This window comes from Hemitrygon akajei, chromosome 29 (assembly GCF_048418815.1).
Source record: "Hemitrygon akajei chromosome 29, sHemAka1.3, whole genome shotgun sequence".
NCBI lineage: Eukaryota > Metazoa > Chordata > Chondrichthyes > Myliobatiformes > Dasyatidae > Hemitrygon > Hemitrygon akajei.
Genome location: NC_133152.1, coordinates 40,193,525 through 40,212,731, shown reverse-complemented (window position 1 = coordinate 40,212,731; position 19,207 = coordinate 40,193,525). Strand labels below are relative to the sequence as shown.

Sequence of the window (19,207 nt, the reverse complement as noted above, 5' to 3'; positions counted from 1 at the left end):
AATCATTGAGTGTGTGCCTTCAGGCTTATGAGAAGAGGGCATATCCTGGGTAGTGGTGGTCCAGGCTGCCCCATGATGGACCTGACTGAGTTTACAACTTTCTGCACTTCAGTTTAAATAAGTATCTCTCCCTGAAGCTTGGCTCCCAAAGGCCCAGCATCAGATCGGTTCCAGTCCCTGAGGCTCCAGCTCTTTTCTAGCTTCAGCACACGTACACGAGGCTGGCGCACGGTGGAGAGTATCCTGCCATGTTTGCATCACGTTCCCGTTTGAAGCACCAATGCCCTTGAATGGAAGAGTCTCCAAAAACAGTAGTGGACACAGCCCAATCCATCAGAGATAAGGCCTTCCCCAGCAGTGAGCACATCTACAAGGAGCACTGCCAGAAGTCATCTGGGACCCCCACCATCCAGGCCACGCTCTCTTCTTGCTGCTGCCATGCATGGAAGGACGTACCAGCAGCCTCAGGTCCCCCCACCACCAGGTTCAGGGATAGTTATTACCCTACAACCATCAGGCTCCCAAACCAGTGTGGATAACTTCATTCACCTTAACACTGAACTGATTTCACAACTTACGGACTCACTTCAAGGACTCTGTGACTCATATTCTCCATATTATTTATTTATGATTATCAATATTTTGTTTTCGTTTCTGGTATTTGGACAATTTGTTGCCTTTTGCACATTGGTTGTTAGACTGTCTTTGTGTATAGGTTTTCATTGATTCTATTGTGTTTTTTTGTATTTACTGTGAATGTCCTCAAGAAAATAAATATCAAGGTCATTTATAAACATCGAACACAGGAGCAGGCCCTTCGGCCCACAATGTTGTGCTGAACCAAATTCATTAGTAATCAAACTAACCACTTCTGCTGCCTACACAATGTCCATATCCTTCCATTTTTCTCACATTCATGTCTTTATCTAAACATCTCTTAAAAGTACCTCATGTTTCTCCCTCTACCACTGCCCCAGGCACCCACTACTCTCTCTGGAAAAAAACTTGCTCCTTACCTCTCCCTTGAACTTAAACCCCTCTCACCTTAAATGCATGCCCTCAAGTGTTAGACCTTTCAATCCGAGGAACAAGACACTCCACTCTGTCTATGCATCACATATGCCTCTATCAGATCTCCCCTCAGCCTCCGCTTCTCCAGAGAATGCAACCCAAGTGCGTCCAGTCCCTCATTATAGCACACACCCTCTCCAAAGCCCCAATGTCCTTCCTATATGGGGCAACCAGAACTGTACACAATACTCCAGATGCCACCTAACTCGAGTCTCATAGAACTGTAACGTAACTCCCTGACTTGTGAACCCAATGCCTCGACTATTAAAGTCAAGCATGCCATCTGCCCTTCTTAACCACCCCGTCAAGCTGAGTAGCCACTTTCGGGGAGCTATGACCTTGAACCCCCCCCCCCCCCCCCCAAGATCCCTCTGCTCATCAAACACTGTTTGGGTCTTGCTCTAACAGCGTACCGTCGCTTTACATTTATTTAGAGGGGCCTTCCAGCCCTTCGAGGGGTGCTGCCCCAACAAACCCCAACTGACCCCAACCTAATAACCAGGCAATTACATCGACCAATTAACCTCCCCAGTATGCCTTTGTCCCGTGGGAGGGAAACCAGAGCGCCCGGGGAAAACCCACGCACTCCATGGGGAGGACGTACAGAGTCTCCATACAGAACGGCGCTGGAATTGAACTCCAAACTCCGGAACGCACCAAGCTGTAGTAGCGTCGCACGAACCACTACGTCACCATAGTGCTTGCCAAAGGTGCAACGCCTCATATTTATCTGGGTTAAACTCCATCTGCCATTTCTCCACCCATATCCACATCTGATCTATATCCCGCTGTATTCTTTGCCAGTCTTCGACGCTGACCACAACATCACCAATCTTCGCGTCATAACCCCACCCCATCTACATTTTCATCCAGGCCCTTTATATACATCACAGACAGCAGAGGGTCCCAGCACAGATCACCACTAATCTCCGACGACCAGCTAGAGTAAGTCCCTTTGTCCATCACTCTCTGACTTCTATGGGCAAGCCAGTTCGGAATCCAAGCAGCCAATTCACCATGGATTTCCAGCATCTTAATCTTCTGGATGAACCTCCCCTGAGGTACATAATGGTAACGTATCCGTTACTTTGACAATAAATTTACTTTGTACTTCGTACTTGTACTTTCAATTCAGGCAGAATATTGCAGCACATCAAACATCAGCAGTATCCCTTAGTCAGACCCGAATTGAACGAGCAGTCTCCTCCTTCTGGTGCAATTTTGTGCAATACAGCTGACATCTTCACCCACCACGACAGCAGTTACTGAATCGCAAAAACAGTTCACTGCAGATGATGAGGCAACCTTTCCTTTCTTTACGCACAGAGAGAAAAAAAATATATATTTTATATATATATCCCATTTGGTGAAAACAGTTCCAAGATATTCCACAAAAATGCTGGAGGAACTCAGCAAGCCAGGCAGCATTTAGGAAAAGAGCACAGCCAACGTTTTGGGCCGGAACCCTTCGGCCCGACTGGAGAACGTACAAAATGCCTGCTGAGTTCCTCCGGCATTTGATGCGTGTTGCTCGGATTTCCAGCGTCTCTGCAGACCTCCTCTTGTCATCGGGACTTTCTACGAGCCACTGAAGGAAGCTTGATACACTTCCACTTCGCCGCGTGTCTGTCAGCAACTTTCTGGTTGCGCCGACGGCACATTCTGAATCTGCGCTGGGTGACCACCTGACTGCGTACCGCCTGATAAAGTGGCCACCGTGTGTGCATTTGTGATCGGCTGCTGCTGTACCCCCATCCACCTCAACGTGTGGTGCGTTCAGAGATGTCCTGCTGCACAACAGCGCCTGGTTATTTCAGCTACTATCACCTTCCTAGCAGTCCAGCTTGCCTCCCGACAAACACAATCAGTTGGGCCCGTTATTAGGTACAGGGGGTTGCGCCTAATAAATCAGAAACGGGAGTGCAACCCAGTGTGGTCGTCAGCTGCTGTAGCCCATCCACTTCAGGTGTTGTGTGTTCAGAGGTGCTCTTCCGCACAGCAACACATGGCTGTTTGGGCGGTTTTCCCGATATACTGTTTGGTTATTGGAGTCCCTGTCACCTTCCTGTCAGCCTGAACCAGTCCAGCCATTCTCCTCCGACCTCTCTCATTAACAAGGCATTTTTCGCCCACGGAACTGTTTTTTTTTGTTTCTCACACCACTCTCTGTAAACTCTAGAGATTGTTGTGTTTGAAAATCCCAGAGGTTCAGCAGTTTCTGAGATACTCAAAACCACCCCATCTGGCACCAACAATCATTCCACTGGCAAAGTCACTGAGATCACATTTTTTTCTCTCATTCTGATGTTTGGTCTGAACAACAACTGAACCTCTTGACCATGTCGACATGCCTTTTATACACTGAGGTGCTGCCACGCCATTGGCTGAATAGATATTTGCATTAACGAGCAGGTGTACTGGTGTACCTAATAAAGTGGCAGAGTATAGATGACTAGAAGACTTAACACATTGGACTTTTAATATAAAAGAGCAAAAGATGCCAATTTGTACAAAGAAACAATAAAACAGGAGGAAATAGAAAGGGTTTGTGATATCAAAGTCCTGCTGATAATAATGTGTTTTTATGGCTGTTATAAATGAAAGTATCCTTTTATAAAAAGTTACATATTCAGCAGCAGTATCGAAAATGTTGTGATACACTTTTTTTTTCAGCCCATGGATCTGCTTTCAACAGGTGTCTGCAGAGGAGGGTGCAGTCCGAAGTGTGATCACTCCAAGGCAGAATATCCCAGTCCAGTACCTTCCTCGCTCCATCACCAGTCACCACGTCGGGAAGAAACACACAACCCGAAACTCCATCCTCCATTTAACACTTGAACCTCTCTGCAGCCAAGCCAGGTTCGACTTTGGAACGGGTTGCAAATTCCTTGTCCTCTTTGTTCGAGGATCAAGACTTTGAGCTATTATGATATAACTTATCTGGAGGAAGTGGCTATTCTATTGGAATACTTTGGCCAATTAAATTATCATAGATTTTGAGGGCAATTAAAGATTTTATTTCTCTAGTTCTTGCGAAAGCCCATGAATGGAACACACAAAGACCAGGAAAGGGCAAACCGTCTCTTGGGATGAAGGGCATCTGAGTTCCATCATTCACCTTGGTCCTTTGACCTATTAATTCCTGACCTACACAAAACTCCCATTAAAATTCAATCTGAGATTTCCTTCTAATGGGCCTTAACTCCCCACAAAAAGATTTTTTTCCCCTTGAAGACCAGTACTCCGGATTTCATTATCTTGATCAACACAGTGCTTTTCTGTAAATTCTACTTGAATTATTATACAATCACATGTATGGAAACAGACATCATTATAAACTACATTGATTCAGGACTTAATACCTTGTTTATTCCTCTCCATAGACACTGCCCGACCTGCTGAGTTCCTCCAGCATTTTGTGCGTGTGTCGCTCTGGATTTCCAACATCTCTTCTGTTAGTCGTTCTTCTTCTGCCCCTCTTCCAGACCATATCCATCCATTTCCCCATCCCTCCAACTTTCTCTCAGACCAGAACACCATCCTACACATGGGACCCGAAACGTCAACTCTTTATTCCTCTCTATAGATGCTGCCTGACTCCCAGCATTTGGTGTGTGTGTGTGTGGTGCTCTGAGGTTCCAGCATCTGCAGAATCCCTTGCATTTAAAATGCTGGATCTGTAACACCTTTCGGTTATGGACTGACTAGCTTCGGACGTGGTGCCAAATTGTTTGTCTAGCAATCCATGGGTTCATGCTTAGAACATAGAACAGTACAGCACAGAAGAAGAAGAGGAAAGCCCTTAACTCCGAGTGGAGTCATCGGAGTTTTTTTTAGCAGGCTTTCTTATTTTCACAAGGCCGAGTGGCTAGCTCGACGCTCAACCCAGCACTGATGGGAAGCGTGCAAGGGAGCCGGCTGGATTCGAACTCGGGAGCCTTTGCTCCGAAGTCCGGCGCTGATGCCACTACGCCACCAGCCGGCAGTACAGCACAGGAGCTAAAAATTAAATCCACCCCCCACCAAAACAAAACTAATCCCACCAACCTACACAATGTTCATATCCCTCCACCTTCTTCATATTCATGTGCCCATCTCTTCTATTGCTCATGCCAATAAAAATGATTTTGGATGGGTGATATCATTGCTGCGTTTTGTGGTTAGATGTGAGACGAGCTTTCAAAATGCCGAGAGCCACAACAATCAAGTTACTAATTTTAATCCATCCTCCGATCAGCGTCCATCATGTCTGCCAACTGCAGCTCACTGTCCTTCCCCGATTCCATTTAACGGGGTGGAGGGATTCTAAACAAAACCGATGGAGGGGGCCGATGAGGAGGAATTTCTTCAGGCAGAGGGTGGTGAGCCTGTGGAATTCATTGCCACTGGTGGCTGTGGAGGTCAAGTCATTGTGTATATTTAAAGCAGAGGTTAATAGGTTCTTGATTAGTCAAGGCGTCAAAGGTTATGGGGAGAAGGCAGGAGGATAGGGTTGAAAGGGATAGTAAATCAGCCGCAATGAATGGTGGAGCAGTCTCGATGGGCTGAATGGCCTAATTCTGCTCCTGTGTTTATTGGTCTTTACTCATCCTGCTGTTATCTGGTCTCAATGTTAGTGCAAGTTGACCCCACGAGAGAAGAACTCAGTTTCTCTTTTGACAAATGCATTCAGTGGCTACTTTATTAGGTACATGGGGTGTATGTTCATGGTCTTCTGCTGCTGTAGCCCATCCACTTCGAGATTCACCATGTTCTGTGTTCAGAGATGCTCTTCTGCACACCACTGATATAACGTGTGGTTATTTGAGTTACTTTCATCTTCCTGTCAGCTTGAACTAGTCTGGCCTCTGACCTCTCTCATTAACAAGGTATTTTCGCCCACAGAACTGCTGCCCAACGGATTTTTTTTTTGTTTTTCACACCATTCTCTGTAAACTGTAGAGACTGTTGAGCATGAAAATCCCAGGAGATCAGCAGTTTCTGAGATACTCAAACCACCCTTTCTGGCACCAACAGTCATTCCATGGTCAAAATCACTTAGATCACATTTCTTCCCCATTCTGACATTTAGGCTGGAAAACAACTGAACCTCTTGACAAACAGGAGAAAATCTGCAGATGCTAGAAATCCGAGCAACACACACGAAATGCTGGAGCAACTCAGCAGGCCAGGCAGCATCTATGGAAAAGAGTACAGTCGGCGTTTTGGGCTGAGACCCTGTGGCCAGGGACTGAACCTCTTGACCATGTCTGCATGCTTTTATGCATTGAGATGCTACTACGTGATTGGCTGATTAGATATTTGCATTAACGGGCAGGTGTACAGGTGTACCTAATAAAGTAGCCACTGGGTGTAATGAAATTCCCAAAGATACACTGAGCAAACCTCTGCGGTCGGGCAGTGGCAAGTGTAACGCTTTTCACTCTAGCCCAACAGTACCAACTGGTCAGTTTAAACTTAGTGGTGGGAAAAGTCATAGAACATAGAATAGTACAGCACATTACAGGCCCTTCGGCCCACAATGTTGTGCCAACCCTCAAACCCTGCCTCCCATGTAACCCCCCCCCACCTTAAATTCCTCCATATACCTGTCTAGTAGTCTCTTAAACTTCACTAGTGTGTCTGCCTCCACCACTGACTCAGGCAGTGCATTCCACGCACCAACCACTCTCTGAGTGAAAAACCTTCCTCTAATATCCCCCTTGAACTTCCCTCCCCTTACCTTAAAGCCATGTCCTCTTGTACTGAGCAGTGGTGCCCTAGGGAAGAGGCGCTGGCTGTCCACTCTGTCTATTCCTCTTAATATCTTGTACACCTCTATCATGTCTCCTCTCATCCTCCTTCTCTCCAAAGAGTAAAGCCCTAGCTCCCTTAATTTCTGATCATAATCCATACACTCTAAACCAGGCAACATCCTGGTAAATCTCCTCTGTACCCTTTCCAATGCTTCCACATCCTTCCTGTAGTGAGGCGACCAGAACTGGACACAGCACTCCAAGTGTGGCCTAACTAGAGTTTTATAGAGCTGCATCATTACATCGCGTCTCTTAAATTCTATCCCTCTACTTATGAAAGCTAACACCCCATAAGCTTTCTTAACTACCCTATCTACCTGTGAGGCAACTTTCAGGGATCTGTGGACATGTACCCCCAGATCCCTCTGCTCCTCCACACTACCAAGTATCCTGTCATACAAAATAGCAGTCACTTGTACAAGTGTGGATTGATTTTAAAAAGGTTTGCATGTAATTGTAACAGATAAATCATGCCCAATTCTCTTGATCAGATCTTCATGAATTAATAGGGAGAGTTGCTGAGTTCTGTGCAGGCTTCCGAAGGGTCTTTGATCAGGTGCCACACAACACGAGCAAGATGGTAGCTTAGCGTTTAGTAAAATGCTTTTACAGCGCCAGCAACCTGGGTTCAGTTCCCACCACTGCAGGGAGTTTGTCCGTTCTCCCCGTGACCTTCTGGGTTTCCCCCAGGTCGCCCGTATTCCAAAGATGTATGGATTAGTAAGGGTTCGGAAGTTGCGGGCATGCGATGTTGGCACACTTGCAGGATGCCCCTAGTGTAAACCTCGGACCCCGTTGGTCGTTGATGCAAAAATGGGCACATCTCATTATTTGTTTCGACGCTCGTGTGGCAAATCAAGCTACTCTTTAAATGGGAGACAGTCTCCACACGAGATGGTGACTTGTAAAACTGCAGGTAAAAAACCAAGGAACGAAGGTAGTCTGGCACCTGGAGACCACCTTCCACGTCCCTTCCAGAACGACCAAGTGCACGGGCTGCGGCACTTTCACGAGACACGGCAGATGAACCGCAAGCAACAAACGCCGAGAATTTGCTTCCAACCCCACCTGGCCGCGGCGCCTCATCCAAAGGATGTCGCCCTCAGACTGCGCAATCTCCCGCACGAGGGCCAGCCCACGCTAGCTGAATACAATCCTCCAGGTTGGGAACCCAACCCACAATGCTTCAGACCCAGGGATGCTTCTACATAAACCACAGAGGACTTGGCTAAGACACACACAAGATACCACGTCTTTTGCAATTTGAAATGAGACAATAACCTCGGCAGAATAATAGGTGTAGAATACAGGGAGGATCCGACAAAGAGTAGGACGTAATGTGGTTTGAACTACTGTATTTTCATTTTTTTATTTAATAACTGTCACGGCATTGAAAAGAGCTATGAGTATCTGCCAGGAACCAAACTGCCAGCAGCTGCTCGTTCGAGCACATTACCACTCAATTTATAAGTTTCTGTATAGTTAAATAATGCATTTACAAGGGATATATAACACGGAATTAATACAGCGGGAAGAGCAGAAACTGGAGTGAAGTGTTTTGCGATATAGAAAAACAGTGATCCTCGGGGGGGATTTGTCAACAGTAATGCAGTACACAGTATGCGAGGCAGTGGTATGTGTACTTTGTTACACAAGTAGGCTATGGAGCTCGCTCTTGTGACTGAAATAAAATCCAGATTCCACAAGCGCCTGTTTGTATGTCCAATATTCTCATTTATTTTTACGCAAAGGGGAAAATAGTTCCACAACAGGATGAACTGCTGAATTCAGCAGCAGATGCTTCAGTCCCTTCCTCCTCCTATTTGAACAGAGCAATGTGTGAAGTGTCAAACTGAGGTCCCTTGCATGGAACCTGCATACCTGGATTAAATATAGTGCGACGATAAACCAGAATGGTCCAGAAAAGACAGACCTATTACCCTCTTTTCCCAATCAGGTGACAATATTTACACGTACACAATGGAATCTTTTCGGAATAAAACAAAGTACAAGGAAATCTGTCAGCATGGAGAGAGAGAGAGAGAGAGAGAGAGAGAGAGAGAGAGAGAGAGAGAGAGAGAGAGAGAGAGAGAGAGAGAGAGAGAGAGAGAGAGAGAGAGGGAGAGAGAGAAAGAAAGAGAGAGAGTGAGAGAGAGGGAGGGAGAGAGAGAGAGAGGAAAAATACTGTCTGGACCAGGAACGCCATCCAGCCCGATTTACTGATGGTTGACAAGAGTGATATTCTCAATGTATGGACGTAGTGATGAGGATGAGTCCTTCAAGATTCAAGATTGTTTTATGTCATTTCCAATACACAAGTGTAAAGGGGAACAAAATAATTGTTACTCTGGATCTGATGCAGCATAAAAAAATAAAATAATGAACACAATAATAATAAAACACAATAAATGAAATATATAGGATAGCTGACATACATAGATATTGAACATCCATATAGTGATGCTAGGCACAGGAGTGTCTGTACATAAGGTGACTCTGACAGGAAATGATTAAGTAGTGGTGGTTGGGGGTGTTGATCAGTCTTACTGCTTGGGGAAAGTAACTGTTTTTGAGCCTGGTGGTTCTGCCGTGGATGTTATGTAGCCTCCTCCCTGATGGAAGTCCATGAGCAGGGTGGGTGGGATCCTGCATGACGTTACCTGCCCTTTTCCGACTCCTTTCTGTATGTACGTCCTTGGCGGCGGGGAGGTGGTGCCGGTGAATGCGTTGGGCAGTTTTGACAACCCCGCTGAACTAGCAGGTCAAGACGGGAATGGCAACTCTGAGGACCTTGGCCATTCAGTCCAGCGAGTGCAGGACAAACAAGAGAGGCCCGACTTTTAGTCTTAACTCAGTTAAGTGTGCTTAGACGGAGGTCTCGGGGTCAGTGGCAAGGATTCACGAAGTGGACCGCTCTTCCCCTCTGCCATCAGGTTTCTGAACGGCCAGCATTGTAAACTCACGAGACTCTGCAGACATTGGAACTCCAGAGGAACACACACAAAATGCTGCAGGAACTCAGCAGGCCAGGCAGCATCTACAGAGAGGAATAAAGAGCCGACATTTCAGGCTAAGACCGAGGGGTCTCAGGACAAAATATTTTTCCTCTGCATAGATGCTGCTTGACCTGCTGAGTTCCTCTGGGATATTATTTATATTGTGGAACAGGCCCTTCTAGCCCAACAAGCCAGGCTGACCAGCAACCCACCTATTCAATCACAGGACAATTTAGTGTGCGTTACACTACCTCGCACAATTTATTTGTGTTCTATTGCTTCTTATTGTGATTCCCCCCCCCCCATTTTTCTGCTACAGAACAACAAATTTCACAACATATTGTCAGTGATAATAAACTTGATTCTGGACTGAAAGCTTGATCCCATCTTTGGTCGAGGAGTCTGGGAACAGGGTCCACAACCTTTTAAGAATGAAGTTTGGAAATCATTCTACAGGCAGGACATGGTAGCAATTTGAAACTCCCTTTCAGGCAAAACGCCGTTAATAAAAAGGCAATAGTTAATTTTAAAATTGATGAACTTTTGATTACTAAAATATATTAGGAAATAAGGTACAAAAGAGTATTGTAGAGTAAGCTCCACAATCAGCCATGATATTGTCACAATAGCAGAACAGACCTGAATTATTAATTATTATTAAAGATCCCACCCATTCATCTAGCATCCTCTTTGACTTTCTACCATCAGGCAGGAGACTCCGATGCATAAAGACAAGAACGGTCAGGATGGGAAACAGTTTCTTCCCTCAGGCCATTAGGCTTCTGAACTCCCTGCCACATCCTATTCAAAGTGTCACTGGTTAATCTGTTCCGTACCTTGCAATATTTAATTAATGCACTTTAGTTTGTTATTTGTGTGTGATTCAGCTGTAGATTTTATCCTTACCTTCATAAGTTATCGTGTGTTATGTGTACTACTGTGCTTTACACCCTGGTTTGGAGCAATATTGTCTTGTTTCCATACATACTATATGGTTATATATGTTATATACATGTATGTAGTTAAATGGAAGAAACTTAATTTGAGACGTGAATGAGCTAACGAAGCTCCACTTGTTCCAGCATTCCTATCCAATACAACTACTTTTTCCTTGCACTGCGAATTGGATTCGAAACAGGCTTTGCATTTCTTGTCACAGAGCAAAAGTGACTTTTGCAGTGCAAGTGAGCTGGAGTGAATACTTATTTTTGTCAATGTGCAGTTTAAAAAAAAAGTGCAAAAACAGATTAGACACTTTATGACTAGAGGCAATGCTTTCCAATTTAGTTATAACAAATGTTCCAACATATTTTATGGTAGAATAAAAGACTGTACATTGCACTTTAATGCTATTAAAGTCCCCTATCTCTATTGTAACTATTAGAACATAGATAAATGTTTAAAGCACTTAAAACTTGTCTTTCAATTCATTTTTATCTGAAGCATCAGAGTGAAAAATATCATCTCAGTACCAGAAGAATTGATTAAGACACTGGATGTGAAGGAGCCTGAACTTCTATAAGTGTGTGAGTGTAGTAAGTCAGGCTTATACAATTAAGAAGCTTCAAACTTCTTATTTTCACCTGCACCTCATCATCTCTATATTTATTATTTATTTTTTATTATTATATTTTCCCCCTTTTTTGTATTTGCTTGGTTTGCTGTCTTCTCCACATTGGATGTTTGTCCCCCATTACCGTGCGCCGTTTTTCACTGACTCTCTCGTGTTTCTGTGCATTTATTGGGAATGCCCGCACGAAAATGAATCTCAGGCTAGTATATACGCACTTCGATTAATAAATTCAATTTGAACTTTGAACTCTGCTCCCTGTTTGCGCCGGGTATTACCAACATTGTAAATGCATGATTGGATATTTGCACAGATATGTTCACGCGCAAGGTGTGTTGTGTTTTTTTGCATTTTGGATCACAGGATCCTTACAGGTTATTATCTGCACTGCACTACTTTCAGGAGCCACAAGCATCAAGCGTTACTGCAATGGCCCTGCCTTGCTTCAACTGCACTCGGCTGGTTGTTGACCAACCTCTCTGCACTAATTATTTAAAAAGAGGGATCTAAATCTTTGCTCCTTGTTAACCCTCTCACTGAGTTGTACAAAAAGACAATCCTGTAGTCCCTCACAGGTTAAATAATCTATAATCCACAGTCAGACTTTGACCATAAATAGGTGGTAATTTCATAAATCAACCACTGCTCCGGGCTGTAACTGAATTGTGATATTAGATTTTATTTTTGTCGAACTATATATGAAGTCTTTTATTTATTCTGCACCTGCACTTCCCTTGAACAATTAATACACTAGTAAATGTAGAGCTGATTTTTGAATTTGTATTTCAATATTCATACTTTTTTAAATATCCACTTAGACTGTTAATTATTTTTAATGTTCCTCGATATACCTTTACTAACACAATGCACATAATTATTTGTTATTTATTTTTATTTTTAACAATATTTGCTTTTTTGATTTTCATAAATAACATAAACGGTATACAAGCCGAGGTGCTTAAGGACTAAAGGAATTAGGCACGCACTTAGATCACTTGAAATGCTACAACACAAGACAGCAGCACTGAAACGCGCGTAAAACAGAACTACCAACCTCAGCAAAGTGACAAAGAATTTGGCTGTCAGATCGAGGGAAGATCGGGAAGATTTTATGTAAGTGGATGCAAAGTTTTGACCCTTCCTCTTGCTCGGCCAACTTGGGTTAACTGACAGCTGTCAATCAAACAGAACTATTCGCCCAGCAAACAAAACCTCCTACCGAGATCAACTGCCTGTCTTTCCCCGTGAAGCTTCTGTCTTGAAGATTCACCTTGAACAGTGACAGGATTACCCTGTAATTCTAACGATGCTGCCTCAATTCCTTTAATACTTATTAAGAATGCTAATTAGCTCTAAAGGGGAACTTTCACAGTGTTTATATATATATATATATTTCCCAAACGGCATTTAGGACAAAGATGAGAGCGGTGACCAAGAGCAACGGGGGGGAAATTGTAACTTTCTCTTTTCCAGGGTCTGTGAAATGTCCATTACATTATGTCCACTTGCACGGCGCACGATCACATACACAATGCACAAGGTTTTCTCTTCCCCCTGTTGCGAGCAGAGTCAAAGGATGAACAATGCACAAGTTTTGTTTAAATATGTAAATCATAAGATATGAGCACACAGTGAACAAGACCTCTAGAAGAGCCAATGGGTTTTTACACTGATTGCATCTTAGACTGCAGGGTTCCTTTTCCCAACAACTGACTGGCGTTTGCAAGTCACCGTGAGGAGTTTAAATTAACTCCATTTTGCTCTGGTTCTCCATTTGATTTAAAGCATTGTCGGGAAATATTACCATAATATCAATACCACATACAAAACGGCGGAGCTGAATAATTATACAAACTTAAAGCAGAAAAGAACGGTATCCTTCTTAGAAGTGAGTTTCATTCCAATAAACAAGAATCGAGATCCTGGTACTTAGGGCATTCCGAACCACCCATTTCCAAACTGGTTTCTTTTGTACCTTGAACAACTTAACTTTTTAATTAGACATCTAATTATTCATATCTGTGATTATCAGGACAATTTCACTGGGATTCTGACTTAAGCTGCATCGCAATTTGGGAATGGCAGATATGTAAATACTAAAGGTTGAAATAAACAAATCTATTTATTGCCACACTTACAAAAAGTCATTCCTAAACGTCGCTCTCCAGTATAAATTTCTGTCCCAGTAAATATTTTCAAGCAGCTTGCAAGAATTATACACCATGCTAAACTGCTCCACGCTATCTCCTTTATAAGGGGGGGGGGGGAGGAAGTAGTAGGATAAATTAATTGAAATTAAAGAGGTTAAAATTGGAACAGTTCGGTATTTACACGTGAATCTGACAGAAGCAGAAATAAATAAAGTGTGAAAACAAACACTGTAAGAATATATGTTGGGGATTGGTTTTAACAGCTTTTGCCCCCTCCCCTCTGGAAAATAATATTTTTCTGCTTTCTCGTGAAGTATCTGTGCAATCAAGCTAATATTTGCACAATGTTTTATATTATGTCACAAGATAGAACATCAAGATGACATTGACTTTACTCAAAGAGGGAAAAAAGGTCATTAATTACTTGTGCGAGCTATCGTTTGAAAAAGACAATAAACCTCCGTGGTCGCCATGGATATGACATATTTGGTAGCAAAACAACATAATAATTAAGCAATGAGGCAAGATGGGAAGAGAATATGCAGCCTTAATGCTTTATGTATTTTGAAAAGCTCATCAAATTTGGCGTTGTAAATTCGATCACTTTACGTATCCATAGAAACCTGGGCAGATTATTATCAGCAGAATTAAAAATGATAAATTATACAAGGCATTTAGGGGAGGAGGGCGACGCTCGCTTGTAACTTGATTATAAAGTTATTCTTAAAACACTGCGGAGCTTAAACTTTGGAAAAAACTTAACGTCGATTTCTGAGGTAAATTTCTTTGCTGGACAAATCCCTCGGAAAAAAGCGGGAGAAAATTGTGACATCGTTCTGCCCCCCCCCCCCCCCTTCTTCTCCACACAAAAAAAGGTCAGCAAAGTACAAAACATTTTGTATAAAACAACCACACAGGGTATCTCGTGAAAGCAGCGCGCTTCGACAAAAATATAAGAGGGGACACTCCGCTAAAATGTGCCTGCCGGTCTGGGGGTGGGGGGTGGGGGGGGGTGAGAGAGGTGGCTGAGAAGGGGCGCACGGGTAGGGCAAGGACAGTCCCGGCTCCAAGGGGCTGCCCGGGTCAAACACTGTGTCCGCCTTCGCCAATGCCTCTTTTTATGGCGAGCTGATTGATCGCCCCGACACCTGTTATAATCGCAGGAAGGGGACCAAAAATGGATCATTTTCGCTTTCTCCTAAATGTGCCCCATTTTTCTCAGCCCCTGACGTAAACTGCAAATCGCGCTGCACATTCTAAAAATGCCATTGCAAAAATAAACCTTGTTTTCTCTTTAACAGCACACCCCCTCTCTGCCCTGCACCCCCCCCCCCCCCCACCACCGGCGAGGTGCAGGCACCGGTTAATATCTACGCACTCCAGGGTATAATCTCAGCTCCCAATCGCTCGGATCGTCCGCACCAAACTTTCTATCAAAGTGAGTCGCCCAAAAAAAATAACAAGTGATCTTCATGTGACTCGGATCCCATAACCGAGTGATGGGACAGTGCGGGAACGTTGCACTTCTACCGAGATGGACATAACCCCCGATTTGGAGGTGTTCTGCCTTTACTTTCTTCCGACAGAGCCCCGCTTATGCATCTGATTCCCCACACGATCACGCCTTATCACAGATCACACAGTTCGCTTTAAAGGCAAGATCGCTCTCACAACTAAACTTGCCCGCAACAAAATGTTCTCCCCAGAGTCGGGGGAAAGGGGGGGGGGGTTGATGGGGTTTGCCGGCTACCTGTCGTCCCTCGAACTCTCCTCAGATACGGAACTCACATCGCAATATTCAAAACGAATTAAAACTCACCCCCTACGTATAAATGAAAAGATCTCGTCTCCCCTCGAATCCATTTCCCTTCTCAAGACAACTCTGGGGCTGATTCTACGTAAAATGCGGGGAAAAAAGGGCTCCCAGATTACACACATCGTAAGATCATCACACTGAGTGTAAAGAGGCATTGCCCTGGATATCTGCCTATCAGTCTTGTCATGTTAACCAAAAAGAGAAAAAAAAAGAAGCGTTCATAATTTGGGGAATTAGGAGGAAAAAAAAACAGTTCAGCGTGCATTCGGAAAAAAAACAGCTGGTTTTAAACTCAAATCAAGTGTACGTAAGAATCCTGTGTGCAGACAGAGGCAGATCACACATATTTACAGAGAAAACCAAGATCAAATTAAAGTCACAGCAATTGGAGGGGGTGGGAGGGGGGACAGCACCTTGTCCTTTCGGATGCACTCCCCAAGTTTGCAAAGCCTACGCCAAATATAATGAACCAGGCACTCGAAGCTAAAACAAAAAAAAAGCAACATTATATTAAACTTAACCTAATCCATTGATCGCGCACGGACAGATAGATATACATCAGGTTATACCTAGAATACCAAGCTCCTATTAAACTCGCAGCAACAGTGAGAGAGACACCCTTCGTCCTCTCTAACCTCTCCCCATTGTCAAGGATTCTTCTTAAAACAATTAATTGATTTGGGGCTCAAAGAGGAAGGGGGGGAAGGGGAGATCTGAAATCCTACCTGCAGTTGGGCTGCTTTCGGCGACTTTCGAAATGTATGTGTTAGGATGGATAGAGCTTTTTTTTTGAGCATGCGCGTTGAACTTGGTTGTTTTTTTTCCGTATTATTGAATTTTGTCGATTTCTCGAACTCCGCGCCGGCAGCGCACAAATCCCGGACTGGATCGGCGCGGAGCGCGGAGCGGACCCCCCCTCCCTCCCGGGCCGGGCCTCGGGAACCCCCGCCGCCCATTGGATACCGCCCGTCGCCATGGAGATCGAACACTGGAACAGCGAAGGGGGCGGTGTCAATGCGTCAGGAACTCCCGCGCAGACTGCCGCGTTTGAATTGGAGAGAATACACGAGTCAGGCACACAGCGAGCAATCTGGGATGTAGTTTGCCAAGTAGAAATAATTTTGTCAGCAGTGACTCTTGACTGTGAGTGAAGCTTCCTTTTCTATTTTTGCTAAATTTTTTTTTCACTTTTGGTGCCCAATTTTGGCAGCTTTTGTCAGGTGTGAGTCAACTGTCAGGTAACACTTGTGGGTTCAAATCCCACCCAGACCCTGGTGGATGTCACCCCAAGTGAGGACGTCAAGAACTGGGGAACATGGTTTCAGAACGAGGCGGTTTCTTAGTTAATATGAGACGAGGAAGACTAAGAGTTTCCTCCCTCAGGGAGTTGTCAGTGTCTGGGATGCTCAGCTGAAGAGGGTGAATTACTGAGCTCACTTAGGATTGAGATGGAGAGATTTTTAATCTGCGGGGCTGTTGTCGAAAACAAGGTGGAGCTCAGGTCAAAATGAGTTCATCCAGGTTCTTATTGAACAGAGGAGCAGTCTCGGAGGTCTGGTGGCCTCTTCTGAATGTCCGGTGTTAAGCCGAGACCCTATCTTCACTCCCTAGGTAGTTATAAAAGATTTGTGGAAGAGTGAGAGAACCTTCAGCACTCTCCTGCTGTCAATGAATGTCTCTGATTCCAATGTGCAGCCATGGATACTCTGCTGCTTGTGGGAGATACAGGCTTGCTTGCAGCTCACCTGGCAGGTCCCTGCACGGCAGAAGTGAGGGGGCTTCAGAATTGTGCACAGACCGCTGGAGGAACTCAGCAGGTCAGGCGGCATCTATGGAAACGAATTCACAGTCGACGTTTTGGGCCGGGACCCTCCTTCAGGAGTTCGGAGTCGCCTCTCATTCTATCAGGCGCCTTGGGGCAAAGTCCCAGAGGAACTCTCGGTTCTTTTTCTCAGCAGTTTTTATCGCTTGTTTGCCCACTGCCTAGGGGGCCAAGGAGCAGGTGGAAGTTCAGGATGTTAAATGCGAACTTCGATGTTTCCGACGAATTTCTGCACTCCAAGGTCATGAAGGCTTAAAAGATTATCTGTCACACGTACATCAAAAAATACAGTGAAGGGCACCACTTCTGAGTCGACAACGCAGTCGGAGGACTGTGCTGGGGGGTGGGGGGGGCGGCCTGCTCGTGTTGCCACACTTCTGGCACCGACACAGCGTGCCCACACGCCATTAAGTACAGGGCTGTGCCAAGAATCTGCGGCAGCACAGCTGTTGCCGGGTTAACCCAATAGGAGGGCTGCCGTCAGAACCGAAACCCACGTGGATGTTGGGATCATCCCAACTGATATGCTGTTGGCACGGACGGGGCCAGCTTTCTAGATGGTGAGGATGTTGATCTGACAAATGTCATGACTACCTGCCTATCAGAACCGAGGCTCGTCCTGGAGCTGGAGGACCGTCCGTGAGTAGATATCAAGGACGTCTTCAAAAGGTAATGCCTCAAAAACGCAGCGTCTGTCATCAATGACCCCCATCACCCAGGACGTGCTCTCTTCTCATTACTACAATCAGAGGGAAGGTACAGGACCCGGAAAACGCACGGTCAACATTTTACGAACTCTTTATTCCCTTTAACCATCAGATTTCTGGGCAGACAATGAACACCACCTCACTGTTTAGTACTACGCAAAGGATATATATCACTCGGGTGCCTAAGACTTTTGCACAGTACTGTATTTGGCAATGTGGAGTGGAGAGCGAGTTTGTTAAATTTGGCGGGAGCAAAAGATGTTGGGAATGGCGAGGGTGGAACGCCATAGGAGGGGTATGGGGCAGATGGCAGAGGACGAGTGCCAGGGGTGGGGAGATGTGGTGCGGGTGCAGACACACCCGGCCCTGAGACACCAGGCAAGGTCGTTTGATTCCAAGCAATTGGTTTATTGATCATTACAGAATGTCTCCCTGGTGCTTCCCACTCCCTCCTCTTTCCTTTCCCCTTTTTCCCAACCATGATTCCCCTCTCCCTGCCCCCTTCCCACTCTCAATCCACAATACAGACCCATAAGAGAATCAGGTTTATCATCACTCACAAATGTCATAAAGAATTTTTTTTTGCAGCAGTACAGTGCGATACATAAAATTACTATAGTACTGTGCAAATATGTAAGGTTCTCGAGCCATACGTATACACCGACGACTTTTGCATAGTGCTATATATGATGCTGCAAAGCTACAGCCTCATGACATGTGTTAGTGATGATATGTAGGTGAGTGGGGAGGGGGGAAAGGGGTTTGTTTTGCTGTTGTCATTTATGTTGCTCTTTGCATTCTGTGTTGTTCTGCTGAACACTGTGGGCGCGCTATTTCGGTTCCCTAACGTGTGGTGACACTTGCGGGCTGCCCCCAGCACATCTTTAGGTTGCGTTGGTTGCTAACGCAATCGACGCACTTCGCTGTATGTTTCCATGTACGTGTGATAAGTGAGTTTAAGTCTGGATCTCCCTCACCAGTGGATCAACAGCTTCTTCACCAAAGAATGGCCCAACTGGCAAAGCAGATGTCTCATTGTTCTGGTGGCTCAGGATGGCAATCGTTCTACTCTATGACCACGTAGAAACGCAGCACTTTAGTTCTGCAGTGTTACGTGGGTGAACTACAACCCTCCCCTCTTTCCCACCCACATTCATGCATACACATTTAAGAAGGCACTAACATCATGTTAAAACGCAATCTGCTCGGGGAAGCAGGAGACTCTACCTCATTAAATATATTTAAGACACAATTAATCTGATCAACCATTCTAGTTAGCC

At 44.9% G+C, this 19,207-nt stretch overlaps 1 protein-coding gene across 8 annotated transcripts in view; it reads right to left on the bottom strand.

Moving 5' to 3' along the window:
- casz1 (castor zinc finger 1) overlaps positions 1-16,263 on the bottom strand; it is a 524,871-nt gene extending 508,608 nt beyond the window's left edge. For 6 of the 8 annotated variants that reach the window (XM_073032178.1, XM_073032184.1, XM_073032182.1 and 3 more), the window contains exon 1: positions 16,124-16,263. The gene's annotated coding sequence lies outside the window, so the exon portion shown is untranslated. Of the gene's footprint in view, positions 1-12,486; positions 12,733-15,401; positions 15,543-16,123 lie in introns of those variants that run through there. The other 2 variants (XM_073032179.1, XM_073032180.1) reach the window with 2 other exon arrangements.
- Between the last annotated feature and the right edge of the window lie 2,944 nt (positions 16,264-19,207).